A 21,469-nucleotide genomic window follows, 5' to 3' on the forward strand; every position below is an offset into this window, starting at 1 on the left:
AGTATTTATAACATTATATGAACTTGCCCCAGTTTGTGAATATTTACAAAAACTGGTTTTATTTCCTGGATGACCATGGTAACTTAGTTGACCAACAGATATATGTTTCCATTTTCCTTCAATTTATGCTTCATTTCATCTTACAGCCTTCATACAGGAGAATAATTTTGTTCTCTATGGCTGCTCAACAAAAGGAAATGTTTCTCCAAACTGCTGAAATTCTGGGACTTCCTTTCTTAAACAGAGGCAAACAGCAGATGGAAACTTGAAGATATTTGAAAAAGAACCTCCAAGTTTTGATTACTAAACAGATACAGATGCTCCAAAATGATATTTTGTGTGGCTAAAAATAGAAGTGTTCCTATCTTAAAGCTGTTTAAAATCATTTCTGAACCAAAGGAGCCTCATTAAGCTCAAGGATAATTGGCTGTAGTCTGTGGATAGCCTTGGTGTTATGGTATCTGCTTACATCAGTACTGAGTTTCACCCAGAGCATGTTTGGAGTGTGAGGACTATAAAAAGTTATAGTACATGAAATGCTACATTATGTCAATATCATACTGCTACAGCTTGTAAATTCACATGGATCTCTATAATAAAAGATGTTTACAGCACTAATGAACTCAATCAAGTGCATATTTGCTGATACATAAAAAAGTAACAAGCCATCTTGCTGGGCATTTGATATTCAGGAGATAATCCCAGACAGTGCTCTGAAGATTAGAGAGAGAGGAGATAAGAAGCTGTGACAGGCTGGCAATATCTGCCTGAAACACCATCCCCTGTTAGCAGGTGTTGGTGCTGCTGGGAAGCTGGTGCATGGATTTTGCTAACATGCTGAGCAGATGGCTTATAAAAGAAATGGGTGTTGCTTTTTGAAGCAAAAATTATGTATGGCCTGAGAAGTATTGTAGCAAGAATCCCAAGGGAATATAAAGTATAGGGATGGAAGTTGAGCTGAACCTTGCTTCTTCATTGGTAATGTTTTCTAGCTGACACTAGGAAATGGATGGTTTATGACAGCACAGATTATGTTTGGACATGGCTTTATAGCAAGTGGGAAAATGCACCTGTTTAGAAAACTGTAATCATCTACACAGTAAATATATTCTAAGATGAGTGTTGTGCAAACAGAAGAAAACACATATAGCTATTAGCTAATAAAAATAGATATTATTCCTATTACAAATCTATATGCTGATTCTGTTTCAAAGCTTTTGAACTTCAGGATTGTCACATTTCATATTTTGAAGATCTTTTTGGCATTTGTGAGTACTAACAGCTGCACAAGGATAGAGCCTGTTTCAACAGCAGGGGTAAAATGCAACTTCAAGTGTTCTGGACCACACCAGACTGTGAATTCTACTGCAGCTCTGTAAACTGGCAGTGGAGTGAGTAGGAGAAACAGGTCTGCATTTCCAAGTCTATTTTGTGGCTTTGTTCAAATACCAGTGTTCTTTAGAGAATTTAATTATCCTCTTTGTAATTTGAGGACATTGTATTTACTGACTTGGAGATGGATTATATACATCAGTACAGTGCTCATAATTATTCAGGGAATATGTTTGTGGTAAGAGGAAGGGTGAAATAGGAACTGTGTTCAAGTAAATAATAATTCTTTCTCTTGAAGATAGAACTGATCTGATTGCCCTCACCATTTTTCAACTGTAACAATTAAATTCATGAAGGAATCCAGAACTTCTGTATGGAAAAATTGGAAAAACCTAAGAAAATTCTTAGAAATATGTAGATTTCTGAGAAAACACTTTCTTCTTGATCTGTTTTTCTGTCTTTCCTGTTTGTTCATTTATGAAATTCATAAGATAATCTTCATGCTATGTAAAAGGTATTTTATTACTCTTTCTATTTACAATAATTATCTAGGCACATCTGTTCTCAAGTGCATCAATATACAATATTTAAACTAGCTCAATATAAAAAATATAAATCTATTTAATGCTCCTAATTAAGCATCTGTGTATTTAATACCTGGCTTTGGTTCCTTACTACATTTTGTAAGCTCTAACATTTCAACATGGAGGTAGCGAGTACCATTTACTCTCAGAGTGATTCAGAACGCAGATCGCATTAAAAAGAGTAAATCTGATCTGCTTCTGGGAAACAACAACTAAAAGCACATTCAGGAAGAGATTAATGCCTCCTGCCTCCCAGGAACGCAGAGGAGAAAAGTGCTTCTGCTGTGAGGCTCTGGCCTTTGCCGGGAAGATGTGTTCCCAGCTGAGAACAGCACCATTGGTACCAGCCCTCTGAAAAGAGGAAGCACTAGCTGCACCTGGAAGGGGAGGCTTATCCTAAAATCCTCCCAGGAGCCAAGCAGGCCACAACTCTATCCCAAACTTCAGGTTTGCCTGTGAATCATAAAGCAACAGCTGGGTATGCTCTCATCACAAAGTCCCTTGTGGTTTGCTGTTGTTCCCAAGCTCCAGTTGCTCAGCAGAGGTGTGCACACGGCTTGGGGTGGAGAGGCTGTGGAACGTGGACACACCGCTAAAACAAAGCAGGCAGCCCGAGCTCTGACCCAGAGATACTGTGCAGTGCATGGCAGCCTTGGAAATGGCTTCATCTGCAGTCAGGGGCAGCATTCCAAATGAGTAACGGAAAGAGAATCAAACCTTTCCTCGGGAGCATCCTGGAACACAGCTTTGGCACAGCTTGACAGTGATGACTGTTTACACGGGGACAGGCTTAGGTCCCGCTGCTTTAGCATGGATTTTCTATCACTAAAATTCAGAGCTGCTCCTACAAACACACAAACAAGCATGGGAGCTTCTATCAGATTACATGCTTGTGGCTAGAAATTATATCTCTGATTTTTTTTTCTTTTTTTTTTTGACAAGCCCAACAGAGGTTTTACTGGCAAATAAATCATAATTTCAGCATATCAGGAGAAATCACAACATAGTTTGTCATCCAACCCAATGAAAAATACCATGTCTGTAGAAAGCAAATTCTTCAACTTTACAAGCTACAAATTGATACCACACATGAGAAAACAGTCTGATAGCTCTCTAGGATTTCCTAAGGGATTTTTAATGTGGTTTTCTGTCCTGAACAATAATTTTAGCATTTGCAAGAAGCCCACAATCTGTTCCTATTAAAGTATCAGCTTACCTCAAAAGATGTTAAAAGAGAGTAAAAAAAAAATTAATGCTGACCAAGTTGCAATTAAATTTTCCTTATCATTTAACATTATCAACTTTTTTTCAGTTATTTCTGACCAAGAAATAGAAAACCTGAAGCTAAGCCTACTGAACAGATTTATTTCTAACTGCCTTGAAGATGTAGTTGTAGACGTTAATTTGTAGACATAAGGAAGACCTTAATTTAGGCAAGAGATTGTGCAGAAAAGACTAGACTGGAATTGATTTTAAAGGTATGTAGTAGTGAGGAATGTGTGATGTAAGAATGTAATAGAATGAACAATATAAGATCATCAATTAATAAACCAGAAGTTAATAAAAGATTACTGTTAGCTCCATGACAAACATAATGCAGACAAAATAAAATGCCATGGTGACATCCACTGCTTATGAACTGGGCTCCTAACCTTGATAAATACAGAGGACACTACATAATCTACTGAGATACTTGACTAAATTTCAGTTGATGTTTTATGATTTATTCTGTAAATATTCTTTTTTTGTCAAACTTTTTATTCTTCTGAAAAATTCCTAAAAAATTTTGTTTGGCAAGCGTTTCTCTATTTTTTCAATCTTTATAGCATTTATCTGATTGGGTCACGTGCCTTTATGCGAGGATGCCGTTTCAGGAAAAGCCCGAAATGGCTCTTTCAGAGTGGCAAACAGCGATTGTGCGCACGGGAGCAAAACATTTGGCAACGGTTCCAAAGGGGAAGAGGAAAAAAACCCTGTTCGGAGGCGCGGGCAGGAGGCACGGCTCTGTGCATGGGGCAGGTGCCGGGCCGTGGCCGGGAACCGCCGGCGGCTCCGGGTCCGCAGGCGCCTCCACCCGCCCGGGCCCCACGCGCCCCGAGGGTGGGGGGAGGCTCCGCTCCCCGCGCCTCACGGCCCCTGGGGCGCGCTCGGGGCATCCACGGGCTCAGCGGCCGGGGAGCGCTCCGCAGGATTCCTAAGGCGCTTCCCGGCAGCCGGAGTCGGCCATGGGTCCCGCGGCTCGGCGGGGCCGAAGGGAGACGGCCGCAGCCAGCCTTGACGGCGGCACGGCCCGCCTCGCTCCTCCCGGCGGCCGCTGGCCGCCCCGGGCGCTGCTCGCGTGGCCGCCGGGTCCGCTCGCGTCCTCGGGCAGCGAAACAGCGCGGGCCGCTCCCACCGCGAGCGGGGGGTGCACCGACGGACCGGCAGCGCCGCCCGCGCCCGCCGCGCCGCTCCGCGCCCGCCGCCCGACGCCCCTCGGGGGCGAACCTCGCACGTACCTGTGTGGGAGGGCCCGCGCTCCCCGCCCCGCCCGGCCGCCCGGCCGCCGGCGGTGCCCCCTCGCAGGGAATGGTTTGTCCCGGCTCGCCGCCGTAACCTCCCGCTCCTCCTCCCGCCCGTGCCCGGCGCGGATGCTGCCGCCCGGGCTCGCCCCGCCCGGCATCGCCCCGCCCGGCATCGCGCCGCCCGTGAGGCGCAGCACGCGCCGCCCGCGAGCACCGGAGCGCTGCAGGACCGCCCGCCCGCGCCCCGGCAGGTGAGGGCAGGGTGAGGGGCCGGCGGGGCGCGACACCTCCTCCTCCTCCTCCTCCTCCTCCTGCGGCGGCGGGGCACAGGCTGCCACCCCCGCGCTCGGGGAGGCGGCGGAGCGGCGGCCCGCCGTGATTCAGCATCGCCGGCGGGGAGGGGAAGCCGTGTCCGGCCGGGGGTGCGGGGGTGCCGGGCGACCGGCGGCTGCCGGAGCGGGACCTTCCGCCGGCTCGGGGCGATGCTGCGGGGCGGGAGCGCGGGGAAGTGCCGGCAGCCCCGCCGCTCCCCCGGTGCCCCGGGCAGACGGGGCAGCGCTGTCCGCCCGGGGCCGCGGCAGGTGCGGCGGGAGCGCGGGCAGCGGCCCCTCGGGAAGTTTCCCCAATGCAGCGGGCAGCCCTCGCGCAGGGAGGGAGGATGACTGCGCGTGTTGTCGCAGTGTGAGGAATAGGGAAGCAGGAGGCATTCCAGGATTAAAGGTATTAATTTTCTCTTCTCGCCCCCCTCCCCCCCAATTTTTGCATGCCAAGCCCATCGTCTGTGCGGGCCGTATCGCATGTACGGCCAGGTCTCTTCAGAAGCAGTTAAGGTTAAAATAGGATCGTCTTTTGGCAGTGGTACCCAGTGGAGTCTGAAATGTAGAACAAGTTAAATCTCTGGAGATGCAAGTCAAATATCTTCCTGTGCTTTCTGTGCTTAGCTGGAAGCCCGTAATCTGTGGGATCTTTTTGAATTTCTGTTGCTGAAAGCACACATAATTGTAAGCAAAACGGAAAAGCAATTGATGATGGAATTTGAACGTACTGCTGAAATCTGTGAAACTGACTTAAGGTCTCAGTATTGATCGCTTTTGTGCCTTTCTTATTTATTTGCAGTTTGAGTACCAAAATTAGACTTTATTCCTTCTTAAGCTCCCTCTAAACCAACAAGGCACACACATCCCACCCACCCCTAGTTCAGTATACTTTTCTGTCTAAATCTCTCATTAATTAACCAGAGTCTTAATACCTATCTAAATAATATTCAGAGAAATCCTGCTGGTTCTTTTCACACAGGAATGATTTGAAGTACTTTGCTCTGTGGGAATTGGTTGTCCCCCAAATACTGCAGAGTATCTCAAAATATACAGTGACTTGGCATCTGCAGAAGCTTTTACCCCTGTTTTAAGTGCTGCAATGGGGGTTTTTGTAGAAATAAGACATGTTATTGTTTGAACTAATGATAGTTCAAACAAGCAAACAAAACCAGAGAAGCAGGTATTTATTATGCCATGGTTTTCCTGTGTGGTGAGTGTATGTAATGTCTATGATGACATATGGAGCTATTACTTCTGAAGCAAGATTCTCTGGAGAAAAATGTTACAAAGCTTCAGAAAACTACATGAGGTATTTATTACAGAATATGTGACTTCTTTTATAATGACAAAATATGTTTTTACCTGCAGGTATTCACCATATTATGCAAGAAAGTATAGAAAAATAGTTGTCAGGTTTATTTTTTTTTTTTTTTTTCTTTAGAAAAATGCCCCTATTCTAGATTTCTGATGGTTTGGATACATTCCACATATTTCCAAAGGGATCTACCCAGCACTTTTGGAGTGTTAGAAGAGGCCAGGAGATCAAGCCTGTCAGCAGTTATTAGGTAATTATGCCAGTGATCTAGAAGTCATTTTAGTAATATGAAGCTTCGGTTTGCAATCAAAATAAAATTTGTTCCTATGTTCTTCCAAAGCTGATTGTGGTAAATTGGCATCATAGATTTAGTTGTGGACAGTTCTGAAGAACTGGGAGATTAAGTGACCAAGAAGCAGTCAGACACAAAGCCATTTTGCATTTTTTTGTATAGTTAGGATTTTTCTCTAAGATGTTTCTAATGCTGTATGTTGGTTATGAGGGCCATAAATAGAATTTTGAAGGTGAAATGTGGCACACTGATGCCAACTGCTGAATGTGCTCACTCTGAATTGTCAACATCAAGAATGACTGAAGTATGATTTGATTTTGAATCTCCATCCATGGATATTTATTATACATTTTGAAAGTCTCTGTAGGATACATATGGCAAATTTCTTGTACATCCACATTTTCTAAGGTTCTGTGCTTTTTTCCCCCATTTTTTTCCTTGCCTATATTTTAATGTTGTGTTAAGGAGTATTTTTGCATTTACTAGCTACTTGCAGATGTCTTATACTAATTGAGAACACATTAATCTAAGTCTGTAAATCCTTATGTAACAAGAAATTGAAATGAAACCTTAATGTCTGAAATAGAGAAATAGATAACATCTTCTAAGCTACCCTGCATCTACTTTTACAAAGCACCTGTCTTAAAAAATTCACATGGCAGCATGTTGCAAGATAATTTTTTTCTATGAGTTACTAATGTTTTTTAAATTTTGTGCTATGATTTACCAGTGTGAAGATATCTTGTAGAAACTGACAATGCTAATTTCTCACTTCTATATGTTTGCACAAATCTTCAGAAAATTCCAAGTGTTATTACTGCCTTGAAGTGTTGTGGCTTTTGGGGCAATCCTAAACCATGATGACACAGAATTTTTTTGATAGGCCTTGTATCAGTCCCTGACAAAAAAGATGAATGCTTGCCAGTCTTTTTGATGAGGTATTTCCATCACCATAGTTGACACAGTGACTCTACAATGATCTGAGTGGGAAAGGAATAGTTTGGATTTGTTTGAAAGAGGGAGTTCATTTTATTTGGAAAGGTGCATACAGACTGTCAAAGCTAGAATCTCACTGTAAGTGCCACAGCATTCATACTGGAGCATTTTAGCTGGATTTTGTTTTTCCCTTGTGAACTTCAGAACACTTAGCACTCGATTAATTTTTATTTTCTACATACCTAAAAGTTAATTGGGGCCATTTGAATCCTACTGATGGAAGTCAAATGGCCCTTATTAAGCACGAGGAGCTCTTTAGAGATCCATTAATGCTTACCTAAAGTCCTGCCAGAATGATACTTTGCAACTACTCCTTTTGCAAACATTATGAGCTTCCTGGAAAGTTTACCAGAACAGTGAACCTTTTAAACATTAATATTTAAAATACTAATGTATTTTTTAAATTTAGAATGGAGTTTGTTGATGTCTACTACACTGATGGGTAAAAGAATAATTTGATATTGTATGGATATGTGAGAAAAAATGTGACATTCTGAAGGAGTCAGCCTTGGAACCTGGTGGGCATTAGAGCAAATGTTCCTTTTCCAGGGTTGCAACCCCTTGGAGCCAGAATCTTTGACACCAGGAGATTCTATAGTGCCCCAGTCTACTGAATCCTCTTGTTCATGGCAGTGAAGGCAAGAACCTACAGGTTCTGTAGGGGTTAAATAATAGCTTTTTGCTAGAGCATTTCCCAGTTTCCCTCCCTGCCTTCTCACTGAAGTGTTCATACAACTGTACAATATGGTTTCATAATTCTACCTCATTAGTTTATACTCATTTACCAACATTGAATTCCATATGCCCAAAAACAACCTCTAATGTATTAGAATAAATTTTTGGCTTTGTGTTTTGAAAGGTTAAGTAAAGCAGACATAATGGGTCTTGCTTTCAATATCAGTTTTAATCAGAATACAGGATCTCCAAAATTAAGACCACTATATGCAATTGTACTATTTGTTTTCCCAGTGTTCAAGTTCAGAAAATTGAAAATGTTAAAATGCAGATCCATATTGTTTCAAAGGCAGTATTAATAAGTATGATCACATGGGGTTTTTATGAACATTCATTTTTGGGGACAGAGGAACAGTACTGCTTTACAGAGAGCCCAAATTAACAATAATGAAAGAAAGACAGAAGCAAACATTCTGATTTAGGGATCACTTTTTACTTTCTGAAGTGGAGTGTGTGTCATATGCTTGTATTTGGTTTTGGAAGGATTCCAGATTGAAGTTTAATATACACCACTGTCCAAATGCACCTTAGATGGCTACATTACTGTTAATTGATAGAAAAACTGACTGCCTAAAAGGATGGAAGTGCTTTACACTGCAGTTCAGGAGCCTTTATGGCCAGGAGTAGTAACAGAGTACTAACAGTCACTCTTCAGAATAAAGAAATGAAGGCTAAATCCACTTTTCATGTATAATAAATGCTGCAGAACGAGTTGAGTAGGGTGTGGGTTTCACAGTTAGACACAGCAATGTGTTGACATGTTTATTTTCATCCTTGCTTAGTAGCAAAATGCTAAATATATTCTTCTTTGGTTACATTAAAGTATGTTTCCTTTCAACTTTGTCCTTGGGTTGACATGTGTTTGTTTTATTTTTAGCACTTGAAAACCAACACAGTTATATCCCTATAGGGTGCAGTGGAAGCACTGGAATATAGCATGAGAAAATGAAATCAGATGCTTAATACTGAATTGTTGCAGGTGAAGGGGCAAAGATCTTGATACTGGTTATGACCACAAAAAACAAGTGGACTGAATATTGATTTGTTGGGGAAATCATGTTTATGTGCTTGCTCAGCATGAACTTCTCTTGAAAAATATAAAATAGAGCTATGTGATAGAAGACTGTGCTTTCTATGCTTTTGTGGGTGGTTGTCAAGTGTTTAGTGTTCATTGAACATGAAATTTCTGTGAATTTGTAATAGTGTTTTATCCTTCCAAGCTTATCTTGGTTTTGTGGAAGGTGAGAGAAACATGCAAAAACACTTCATGTGAATTATTGGCGAAAGAAATCTCAAAGGTGTGCAATTTACTCACCCAGAAAAAACTACCCTTTGAATTACATTTTATTTCATGGGGCTTTTTAGAGGGATATAATATTATCCTAACTTTTAATGTCAACTTGAAGTCTTTGAAAGACTATAAATTACTAGTGAGCATTAATAATTAGGCATTAATTTGAATAAAAAGATTTTTTTTTTTCTAAAAATGAGCAAGAATGATCTGAGAACATGAGTTTGGTACATTTTGTGCCACTTAAGAAATGGGAGCATTTACTGAAAATAATGTTCTGAGGATGGAAGGAGCTATCCAGTGAATAAAGTAAAGTATGGAGTTACAGGAACCAGTGCTGTTTCAAGTCAAACTTGTTTCACATGCACAGAGTTGGGAGTCTTGTAGGATATTGTGGTGGTTTTGGCTGGGAAAATGTTAATTTTCTTCACAGTACATAGTTTGGGGCTACATTTTGCATTTGTGCTGAAAATTGTGTTGATAAGAGATGTTTTGTTATTGCTGAGCAGGGCTGACATTGAGCCAAGGCCTTTTCTGCTTCTTGTACTGCCATGGAGACTGGGGATGCTTGGGAAACTGAGAGGGGCCACAGCTGGGACAGCAGATCCCAGCCCACTAAAGGGCTATCCCAGAGCACGTGACAGTCATACTTGGCAAATAAAGAGGGGTGAAGAAGGAGCAAGGGAGGGATGTTTGGAGTGGTGCCTTTTGTCTTCCCAAAGAACTGTTACTTACTCGTGATGCAGCCCTGGTTCCTGGGGATGGTTCAGTGCCTGCCTGCACATGGGAAGTGGTTCATGAATTCCTGGTTTACTTTTCCTGTGCGTGCAGCTCTTGCTTTCCCCATAAAACTGTCTTTATCTCAAGCCATGACTTTTCTTATTCTGATTCTGATTCTCTCAGCCATGCTGGGAGATTGAGGTGGTGGGGAAGGGAGTGAGGGGCAGTGTGGTGCTTAGGTGGCAACTCAGCTTAGACAGTGACAAATATTGACCCAGAGCAGCATCCACAAGTGCAGAAATGGAAGACAAGTAAGGGAACAATACAGAGTTAGATTTGAAAGTCTGGACACCAGTTGAGAAATTATGCAGTTAATGACCCCGAGCAGTCAATTAAAAAAGCCTATATATTACTTTGTTCTGTTGCCTCTAGGTATGAAGAGAAAATGAAAGGACATTGTGGCCTTTTTGCCAAAAGCAACACTCAGGAATACAAGCACATAGAGGAAGCAAGTCTTTGATATTTTATGGGAAAATGAAATAAAATTTATTAGAAATTAAAATAAAAAAGATCTATTCTTGTGAATGTGTGTTTGGGAAGGTTTTACACAGAGAGTCAACACACCATTTAGTGTCCTTGATAAATAAGAAGTCTCAGTCCTAGGATATACATACATAATACAGTTCCAGTTGTTTGAGGGTAACAGATTAATAGTACAGTTGAAGCTGAGTTTCTGCAACAGCTGCATGTATGACACCTGGAACCAAGACAGTGTGAGGAGCCATGGGGAAAAGTCATCTGTGGGAAGAGACTTCAGGAGAGATGTCCAGATTTCACTCCCTGTTCTATTCTTCCACATGAAATTGCATCTCAGGTGGCTGCACTAAGTTTTCTCCTATAATTTCCTATAGTTTCGAAGTCCTTGAGTAATTTCTTCAATTTTGGAAGGTGTACCTGGCCAGTATGACTGAAGTAGGGGCCTTCATCCTTCTCTAGAATGGGCAAGCAAGAGACATTCTCTGTTGTTCAGAGAGAGCTTCTGTTCCTATCATTTGCAAATTAGGAGGGTGGGAAGTAAGGGGAAACGTCTTTTACATACACTGTAGCCTTTGCACACTCTGCTCCCCAGCTGTATTCTACCTGCATTTGATTTCCAAAGGCTGGCATTTGGCTACTTTATGTGAATATATCCCTTCCCATCTCACTAGACTCTATCATGATACTTCATCTGATGCCTAGAGAGGCTACCTAGAGTGGAGGCTAGACAGTGCCACAGGAATAAAGTAGGTATGTATTAAAAAGGCCTTCCAAGGATACACCTTGGGCAGTACAAGAGTCTGGCCAAGGCTACACTCAAGAGGGATAACAGATGACACATTTTCACACTTTTATAAGTTTTTGTCCATTCACATATTTGGGCTAATTGTCCAATTACAGCTTTAGGTTATGAAGTCTCATCCTCCCAGATTGTTCTCAATTTGCTGTTGTTTATAATTTTTGGGCTGGAAAAGGATTGTTTTATTTAACTAAGCTGTGAGAAGAACTTGCTAACCCTTTATGTGAAGTTCAGAGTTATATACTAATGCAGCACAGAATCTGGATAATATGAAAGCTAAAACTTAAAGCATCACATCCTTGTAGGGTAGGGATGGCACTAGTGGTGCAGTCAGTCTTGTCTGGCACGTCCCATGGGCCTGACTCCTGTAGAACTAATGCAAAACAATGGAGTGCACTTGGTACCTCCAGTTTTCTTCCATGGTTGTTCTTTTTTGGTGGCTGTTGTTTGTTTATTTTATTCTGTAAGGGAAGAGTAATCCATTTGAACAAAGGAACTTTCCAAACCTTTTATTGTCAGATATCCTTTGTGGCCCATGTCCATTAAAGTGTACTGAGCTGTCAAATCAGAGCAATCTTTTCTTAATGTAAAAGAATAATATGACAAAAAAAAAAGCCATCTTTTGAAGTGATGTCAGAAAACAATTTCTTATTGGTATAAATTGACATTGTAAAAGAAAACAACCTCATTTGAGGAGTAGGAATTGTTTCAGAATACTACAGAAACAGCTATTCCAGTAAAGGATGTACCTTTTCTCTTTCCATTACTACGCTTAATATTCCATTTGGTTTAAAAATTGATCTATAAGGTTGTAATGCTGGCTTCACTTAAACCAGGTAGGTTTGATTTCAAAGCTCAGATCTCATAGATCCAAGCCTGGAAGAGAATGAGAATCTTTTTTCTTATTGTAAATTATTAACTTCTTTAGCCTTCTATACCAGGGCCTTGTGTTATTGTGGTCTTGACCTCTTAATTCTACGTTTGGAGAAACCACTGTCCTGGTTACAGTAGCTCATATCCCTGTTATATCTCTTTCCAGTCACTGAGTCATTTTCTGTTTTTAGATTGTACTTCTTTTTAGCTTATTGTTATGACTAAATCCTACTGACTTTCTTCCCACAACTCTTGTCACTAAGTAAAGTGGGAAATCATGCATTCTTTTCTTATAGCATATATCGTGCCTTTGTCTTGCCACCCAAAACACAGGGAGAAAATACCTAGAAAGGGTTAAGAAAGTGATCTAAAAAGTGCTAGAGACAGGCTAAATGGGAAGGAGCTGCTGCTGCAGCCGGTCTTTCCCTGGTGTATTACTGCCTGAAACTGTATCTGCTGTCAATTATTGATAGAAAAACCTGTTTCTGGAGAGCTGACTCCTCAGATAGTTCCAGCAATGCAATACTAACGGTAAGTGATTTCATTTTGCTACTTCTACTGCAGAATTATTTAAAATCTGTTTCAATATCAGTGGGAGGTCTTGGTATGACTGTGTATTCTGCAGTATGTAATCTTGTCAGCAAAATCCATGATAAATAAACGTTTTGCACTATCAGTAATTGTATGCAGAAAAATTTGGTATATCACCCTGCCACATGCTGCTGCAAAGGTTCATTTTGTTTGTGGTTGTTTTTTTTCACTATGACTCTACTGCAGACTATGTTAATTGAAATCCATTGCCTTCAGTTTGAATGCTCATGCATTCTGTCCACCACATATATTTTGCAATGAATTATTTTTCCAGGATTCTTGTTCCTTTTCTATATTTTTTATGCTTTTTCTGATCCATCCTTGAGAGCTTGCAGTTGATCTTTCCTTATAACAGAGAACTAGATTCAGGAGCATCTACTGAATGCAGTAAATTGTGAGCTGTTAGTTGGACAAAATGTACTTGTGGAGAGCAGCATGAAGCGTTTTCTGTGGCAGTGTATCTGTATATCACCTGCACAGGAATCCCGGTTTCTAAACATGTGAATCCTGCATGAGCTGTGGAATATGAAGTCCTACCTCTAGACATCCAAACAATTCTGAAAGTGATACTTGAAGCTTGTATTCTCTGACAAGAAGGAGAGAAATTTGGAGGCAACTCAGTAAGTTTGAGTTGTAATTTCTACTGTGGTGAAAGTTTGATTTAAGTGGACTCTAGTTTTGATGTGGATGAGACCAGAGTCTTAATTATAATTCTGAATTGTATCACCAGCAGGTCTGTCCTGGAACTGAAACATCATGATATAAAGTCCAAAAAAATCAATAGAAATATCTGTATTTACTTGACTAGGTTACAGAGAAAATCCTGTATGCTTGATCTCATTTACATTATGGACTTGAGAAAAATTTTGTCATTTTTGTGTGTCTTCAGAATGATGGGACTAGGAAATTTCCTGAAGAAAGCTTTTTCTTCCTTTGAGCAATCAAAGGAGCTAAAATAATTGGGAAGAAATGTCATATTTGTCAAGTAATATTCAGAGTTCTGCATCAATGGCCAACAATGAATGCCAGTTTATTATCCTTTTTTTTCTATTTGGATGTCAGTTGTTATCGTCTCCATTCTCATCTGTATTGACACTTTGCATGAAACTTTTTCTGAAAGATTTACTGTTTTAGTTATTAGGTGTGTTGTACTATTTCTATACCTTTAGATTTAAAAATACCTTTGACTCAGTTTGGTGCATTTCCTTTTTCCTTATCTGTGGTTTCCTTATCTGTGGTAGCAAGTATGCTACTCTCTGGCTACATAAATTCTTCTATAGTGTGAAGGGCATGATATGTCTGAGAGAGTCAGAAGTACAAAAGAATAAACTTCATAATTTTCTGCCTAGGACAATATGATAAAAAAAAAAAAAGTATGTGGCTCAGTTCCCAGTCATATTTTGTTTTGGCTGGCAGTGATGTATGTTGCTATATCATAATAAGAAATTAATTTATTAGTTTCTTTTGAATATTTGAAAAGCAGTTAGCTTTGCAGCCAGCATGCATTTGACTATATAAGTTTATGCATTTCTTTTTCATTATGAATGCACCTTTAAGAAATATAAGATTAAAGCAATGGAAAATAAAATTGAGCCTTGCTAAATGAATAGAATATCTCACTCCTCCAGCCTCTAGTTGAGGACTTTAATTTCAGAATACTTTTCAAGTGCAGCTCTTAGCTCTTAATCTTAAACCAACAAAATTTTTTTTTAATTAAAAAAAAAAAAAGAGAAGAAAAAAAGTAATACACACATGCCAGAATCTCTTACTTTTAAGTGTAGCTTTTTGGACTTGACCAAGATGGATGAGGACAAGACTAACTGTGATATTGGAACACGGCTTCTGCTGTGATGAAAGCAATGGAGGCAATAGTTGTGCTTAGGGCAGTTTTCTCCTCTGGTTTTGGAACTATTTTAAACTACATTAAAAAGCTCTGGTGCTGTTGTAAGTATGGGCTCTGCAGCTCAGAGGTGGTGCATGATTACTCAATAAATAAACTACTGAATACTACAGGGTTACCTCAGTAATGCTGTACTTATTCAGAAAATACATTATCCTTATCCCATGAGTTCAAGCAAATCCCAGGAAATTGCTTTTTTTGTAGGCTATCCTCATGATTTAAGTAAAACTTAAAGCTAGGGTGTATAAAGTCTTGTACACTTCACTTTTCTCTCTTATTTTAGATATTCAAAGTATTACATTCAGGATCAATATTTAAGACATTATTTTTCTAGGCTTTGTGACTACCTACTGTATTTCTCTACAGGTGAGCAGTATTTGCACAAAATATTCCTATAGTAGAATAATGGAGTCTCATCTCACTGCCAATGAGGATAGTTACTCTATTTAGATCCGCTACAATGGATAAAATAGTGTGACACAAAGGGTTTGGAGCCAATCCAGCCTTTTAAGGGAATTTCTATAAATCAGGTCAATTCATTTAAAGAAGCTTCTGAGGGCTCTCATCCTTTTGAAACTGCTTGATGTTCTCCTGTTTTTATGTGCAAAAATGTTTTCAAATCAGTGGTACCCCACTGAGCCCCAAGTACTAAACTGTGGGGAGGAAAGCATGTTTTTGTGAAATGTTTTATAGCTGCTGGCATTTCTGGTTCATTTATCAGCTGTTTGCAATCTCTTACTAGCACTGAGTGTTGGCTGCAGTAGCCTCAGTGATATTGTAGGCCAGCTGTGAATATTTCTGACTGTCACTTGTTCTTTTCAGAGTAGAAGTACACGAGAGTCAATAAAATGTTAGAGATCTACCAACACTCATACAAGCATACAGGTATTGCTGTGGAGCTGAGCAAATGATTTCATAGTTGAAAATGTCAAGATAATGTGAATAAGAACTTGGTGATCATATAAGAGCACCTTTCCTGTACTTTCATGGTCAAGAAAGCTTTGAATAAATGTTTCTTCTGATTGCAAGAAACTTTTTTTTGGTGATTTATTCAAGACCTGATTATTGTCTTAACATTTGCACATCTGATGCTGAAACTACAGGCTAATGTCTGCCAATTTAAATTTCAGACTGCTGTGGGAGTGTCACCCTTGTTGTTAAACTAGAAAACAATGTTATGTGGCAGCATGTGAATTAGGATGATGTAATCTTCAATCAGAGTTGTTGTGGGCCGTGTGAGAGGATTGCAGCCCATGTCTAGTGATGCTGAAATGAATCTATGAATTGCAGGCTTGTAAAATATGAGACGAAATTATGCAGACCAGCACAGGGCTGAAGTGTGTCTCTTGTGATACACAGAACTCTGTAGAAATGAATTTAACCATATTTGTGTTATGTTCCTGATCTTGAGGTTGTTTTCACACTAAGTCAATGCTGCCAGCTTGAAGCAAGGGAGGGGAGAATATGATGTGTGAAGGGGAATGGTCTAAAGATATCTTTTTCTCTTTTCTTTTTCTTCCCCAAGATCCTTAGCAAATCTCTCCCCATGGTCTATTTATAATATAATGAATCACTGCAAACATATCAGCTTCATTAAAGGATCAGTGCTTTTTATGCTAAGACAGCTCTGCTGCTATATGTGAAATGTTAAATTGTCCTATCTTGTAGATCCCTAAGGCCTCTAGCTCTTACTAGAGAAATAAATCTTTTGAGAAGTGAATGATAGAAAAAGAAAGGAGTAGTATAATTCCAGCAGTGATTAGTGTGTGGTGTACACAATTTGAAGCTCTGCCTGGTAGCTTTGGTGTGTGTTGATGTGCTGTGATGAAGAGCATGGATGGCATACTGCAAAGTCAGAAGAAGAGCAGAGATGCTCCCACAGGTGGCACAACTCAAATTCCTCATTTAACTCTCTCTTGTTTACCTTTTCCCCTACCAAACCCACAATGTTGATGTCACACTTCAATATTACTATGACACAGGGTCATTATGGGATGTTGTCATCTCTGTTTCATTCATTCAAGGCCATGGCTCTCTCACCACAGAGTAAGTCCCTCAGTGAGTGTGGCTTCCTGGCCTCGGTCCTCAGCACAAAGCAAACCAACATCCTTGTGCTGTTTGGCTCAGGGGAATGCTTCATTTGAGGGGACAGGGCTCCAGCCCTCCTGTGGCCATGGGTATCTGGCTACTCAGCTGTGGCTTGCACAGTTGATGGGCCTGAGGCTCTAATGGTGTGTTGGAAATGCCTAAGCACACCAATGCTGGTTTAAATGAAGGTGGAATGGTTGTATATAATATATTTATATAAAACCATTTCATATATATATATATATATATTTGAAATATTAAAAATGGTTGTATATAATGGTTCTATAATAAATAGAGATTGGCTTCCATTCCGCAGTGTTCAGTAGAACTTACTGTGATCAGGAGGTAGGAACACTTTATATTCCAGAGTTAGTGAAATGTTCTGCTGTCAGATTTATGGTGCTATTGACACTTAGTGAAGTGGTGAACAAGCTCTATGCATTGTCTCAGCTTTTTGCTGGCAGAGAGTAGAACATGAAAGCTGATTTTTTTTAGCAGCAAGGCAGAGATATGTATTTTCTGAAACTTAGATTGTACTGTATAAAAGCATTGTTATACTTGCTTGTTTGAGCTATTTTGTCAGTATTTTTCCTTGCCATTTTGAATGCTAAATAATGTTCATTTAAAGTTCACAGCATTTTATTTTTGCATTATTGATTTTTAAGTCATGTAGATTCTTTTCTCTTGCCTTGTCAATTAATATATTTTCAATGTTTCACTGAACAAGTAAAAGATTCAAACCTTGACCTTTCTGTACTTTTCTAATTTGGTCTCACTTTCTTTGATGGTCCTTGTTCAATATACAAACCATAACTATGAAACTCTATAGTACTCAATTTGCTAGCAGTCTGAAATATTGTCACATTAGAAAGGGCTTTTGAAGGGTGAGAGTGAGCTAACAGATAGTCACATTGTGTGCTCTGCTATGAAAGTCACTTTGAAAGTCATTTTTTAAACAGAAAATCAATCTTCAGATTTGAAAGTTTTGACATTGATTCAAATTTGGCCAGTGTTTTGAAGTTTCATTTTGGAAAATGGATGAATGAAAAAAGCAGCAATGTTACTTCAAGACAACACTGAAATTAAAAAAATTGCTTCTATGCTCAGTTGTGGTCTCTGTATTTTGTGAGTAGGAAGTGATTAATGCCTGTGAAACTTTGATGTGAAACTTCCACCATTTTAACAGCTTCCAATTCATTTCCTGTTGTCTGAATCAGGCACTCTATACTTATAATTTCATAGATGTTTTGTGATATTAAACAATAAAAAAATTCAATCCAAAGCTGTGAAGGGCTAAGTCAGGAGAAGACCAAAGTAAAATCTGTGAACTAATGCTGCAAAGCTCCTGGGGCTCTGTGCCACTGCATGTTGCAGCCTTGGAGCTGGCACTGAAGGGTCTTTTCCTGGCTGGACTCCAGGCATTTAAAACAATGCTCTGTAGCTTGGCTTGGTCATTTTCCTTGGTGGCTTAGGGAAATGGAAATGCTGGCCATTTGGATAAACTAGTTCAGACAGTTGTTTTACAGGACTGCATGATTTGAAAAAAGTGGTGTAAATCATGCTGTTTGGATTCCTTTGTAGCTTGTACCTGTCCATTTAGCAAATCAAACACCTGAGAACTCAGTATGATCTGAAAGAGCTGCTTAATAAATATCATATCTCTTTGGTGGTGGGAATGAAGCATGTTTAAATTAATAGACTTCATTTGACTTCAGAATATTTTGAACCAAGCCCTAATTACATGCAATTTTAAGCCAGCTGACAGATAGCCTTTTAAAAACAAGCTTGTCACTTTGACATATCAAGCGTCAAAATGAAGACTACTTTTTGCATATAGAATTTCTCTGCAAGAGAGAACTTGCCACCAAATTGTTCTTGTTTGTGGCAGGAACACTTCAACATACATTTTATAAGGCCATATATTAAAAATCATGAAAAGGTAGGAGACTTTTAGTTCTGCAGTTCCATTACTGAAAATTGTTATTATCTTGCCGAGAAGGGTCCTGAGAAAGGCTTTTTTCTCTATTAATCTCATTTTGAATCTGAATTTTATATCTTAATTCCAGATCAACAGTAGATTATAGGTTTGCATAACTGCAATAAATTGCAAACCCCTCACTATGGTGTGTCCAGACTTCCCTACTCTAAGATCTAGGGATAATTGATTTAAATATGAGATTGAAAAATCCCAGAGCTCAGATGTTTTCTAGGTCAATGCTCTGAAGATCATATGTTAACATCTTTCTTTTACCTGTTTCTGTGAAATTTTTGTTAATTTGATTTTCCAGCTAAGTGAAGAGTGGGGATTGCAGCACTGTGATGTTGACCTTCCATCTCTGTGGTCACCTGTCCAGTCCTGTAACTGTATCTCCAGTGTGTCTCCATTTCACTGTGAAAGCTCCTTATGTCAGAAGCTTTGTGGGTTTCCTTCCAGCTCCTCTGCATTTGCAGACGCTTGTGACAGCACTGAGTAAATTGCACTAATGGGCTCAGAGGAAAGCAGACTGCTAGTTTGAAAATCTGTTCTAAAATATTCCAGCTCACTGTTGATGAGTGAGTACTTATCTGTACCCAAAGAATTCAGGAAATTACCCTGACAATCCATTTTTGTAGCCTTTCACCTAGGTATGTAGGATGTTAGCTGTCTTTGAGAGGTCTTGTCATATGTACCATGGCTTAAGATCTGAAGTCTTGTTTTCTGTTCATGTATGTAAAGTTAAACACATGTATAACCCATGGAGCTTTTCAAACTGGGCACCAGCAGTATCACAATTGCTTAGAAGGAAGGAAGTTCTCATTGCAAACAGTACACTGAGTGATGCGTGGAACATAGAGTATTTTGTAGCAGGTGATTCTACCATTCTGAGAGACTAAATATATCAGATTAAATAATTTTAAATGTGCATATGCAATCTATTCTCTTTTTTCTTAGGGCACACTGTTGTGATTTCAAAGTTACTGGTATGATCCAAACTAGGTTGAAGAATCTCAGTGTCTTGTTTGGAATAGATTCTCAAATTGCACTACCTTACTTTCAGTTTGAATTTGACTCTCCTTGCTCTTTTTTGATCTGATTTATCAAACCTTTTTCTGTGATACTTACTGTTTGGGGGGGAAAAAAGGGGGTGGGGTCTAATGACATACAATTACTATTTAGAGATTAAAAACTTTCCAATTGCATCAAGACATAAAAATGAAGGTTCATAAAAGGCAGAGGTCACTTGTGAGTAGTCTGGAGGGGAAAACCAGGGAAATTAGAGAGGGATTTGTTAAAAAATACCTGCATATAATCTAGGCCAGAAGAGTATTTTTCAGGGCAATTTACTAACTTATTATGATACACTTAATTTGTGTAACAGCATGAAATATTATTAAGTTTTGAGTTTCTAGAATATACAATACACAATATACAATTTGTCAAAGAATCATTGTATTAACTATGAAACCACTTTTTTCCACTGTCCTCTGCTCTTTACCATGGCACTGTTCCTTTAAATGGACTTGAGCTTGAGCATCTGCTATGTTCTCTGTCCATGTGCAACACTTCCCTCTCCAGCAACAGTATCCTGCCTCTCCTGTCCCTGGAGGAAAAAAGATCCTTTTTTCTTTTTCTTTTTTTTTTCTTCCCTTTTTCTTTTTTGTCTTCTGTGCCTTTCTAGGACAGAAATGTATCTTTCCTACTGTCACTCTCACACCTTTGCCAGGCAGCTGTAAAGATAACATCTCATCTTTTTTTTCTCTGTGGCACACATTTAGTCCAAGTGCTTGTTTATATAAGAGTGTGCTAACCTGATGAAGATGCTTTCATTTCTTCTTCACAAGTCTTTCTCCCTTTATATGTTAACCATTTTTGTTCAGCTACCCTTGAATCTGTATGGTTGAGCATACAACTTCCCTAATTTATGTGTATCAGGATTTCAGGAGGGAAATGGCATATGCAGCAGGAACTGCAATCCTTTTCTGCCTGAGTGTGAATTCAGAGATTTCTGACAGCTGACTTGCTCCAAAAGTCCCAGTTTGAAAATAGAATGCTTTTCCCTATGTTATTAAAAGCAATCTCTTGAAAACAGCTCTCTCAGGTAGTTATGTGCAAGATATGCCTCTGCATATTGTAGCTGAATGAGGGTTATAGGTTATGCTTATTTTATAAGCAAAAACATGTCACAGGTATGAGAACTGACTCAGAATTTGATGCAGTCATTACCTGACAATGCTGCTGCTGTTACTGTGCATGATCTGGGTGAGTCCTGCAATCAGCTTTGGCCTGTGACTGGCAAAGGCTGCCTGCAGAGCAGTCTGTGCTGCTTTTTCCTTCAGCTCTGCTCTGACCTGGGAGTAGGGCTTGGCAATAACAACAAATAAGAGGATGTGAGCTAGAAGAAGATACCTGGGGAGAACCTGAGTCAGGGAACGAAGTAACTTTGGGATGATTTCTGTGGTATAGAATTAAAAAAGAGCTGTAGGAGCTTGTGGCTGCCAGGGCCTGTCCTAGTGAATTCTCCTCCTTCCAGCTCCCTCCCCTCAGCACCTGCCCTTCATGTATTGCTCTGAGAGGTGTACTCCTGTCTCTCACAAGTGATCCATTCCTCTGCTTA

At 39.9% G+C, this 21,469-nt stretch overlaps 2 protein-coding genes across 6 annotated transcripts in view; one reads left to right on the top strand and one right to left on the bottom strand.

The window, feature by feature from the left end:
* Positions 1 to 2,748, bottom strand: part of PRKACB (protein kinase cAMP-activated catalytic subunit beta) — a 79,417-nt gene extending 76,669 nt beyond the window's left edge. The window contains exon 1 of the mRNA XM_058030668.1: positions 2,634 to 2,748. The gene's annotated coding sequence lies outside the window, so the exon portion shown is untranslated. The remainder of the gene's footprint in view (positions 1 to 2,633) is intronic.
* Positions 2,749 to 4,587: 1,839 nt separating this feature from the next.
* The window catches only part of TTLL7 (tubulin tyrosine ligase like 7), a 65,396-nt gene continuing 48,514 nt past the window's right edge, over positions 4,588 to 21,469 (top strand). For 3 of the 5 annotated variants that reach the window (XR_009114807.1, XM_058030237.1, XM_058030234.1), the window contains exons 1-2: positions 4,594 to 4,671; positions 6,179 to 6,302. The gene's annotated coding sequence lies outside the window, so the exon portion shown is untranslated. Of the gene's footprint in view, positions 4,672 to 6,178; positions 6,303 to 12,730; positions 12,827 to 21,469 lie in introns of those variants that run through there. The other 2 variants (XM_058030235.1, XM_058030236.1) reach the window with 2 other exon arrangements.

Source organism: Melospiza georgiana, chromosome 9 (genome assembly GCF_028018845.1).
Source record: "Melospiza georgiana isolate bMelGeo1 chromosome 9, bMelGeo1.pri, whole genome shotgun sequence".
Taxonomy (NCBI): Eukaryota; Metazoa; Chordata; class Aves; order Passeriformes; family Passerellidae; genus Melospiza; species Melospiza georgiana.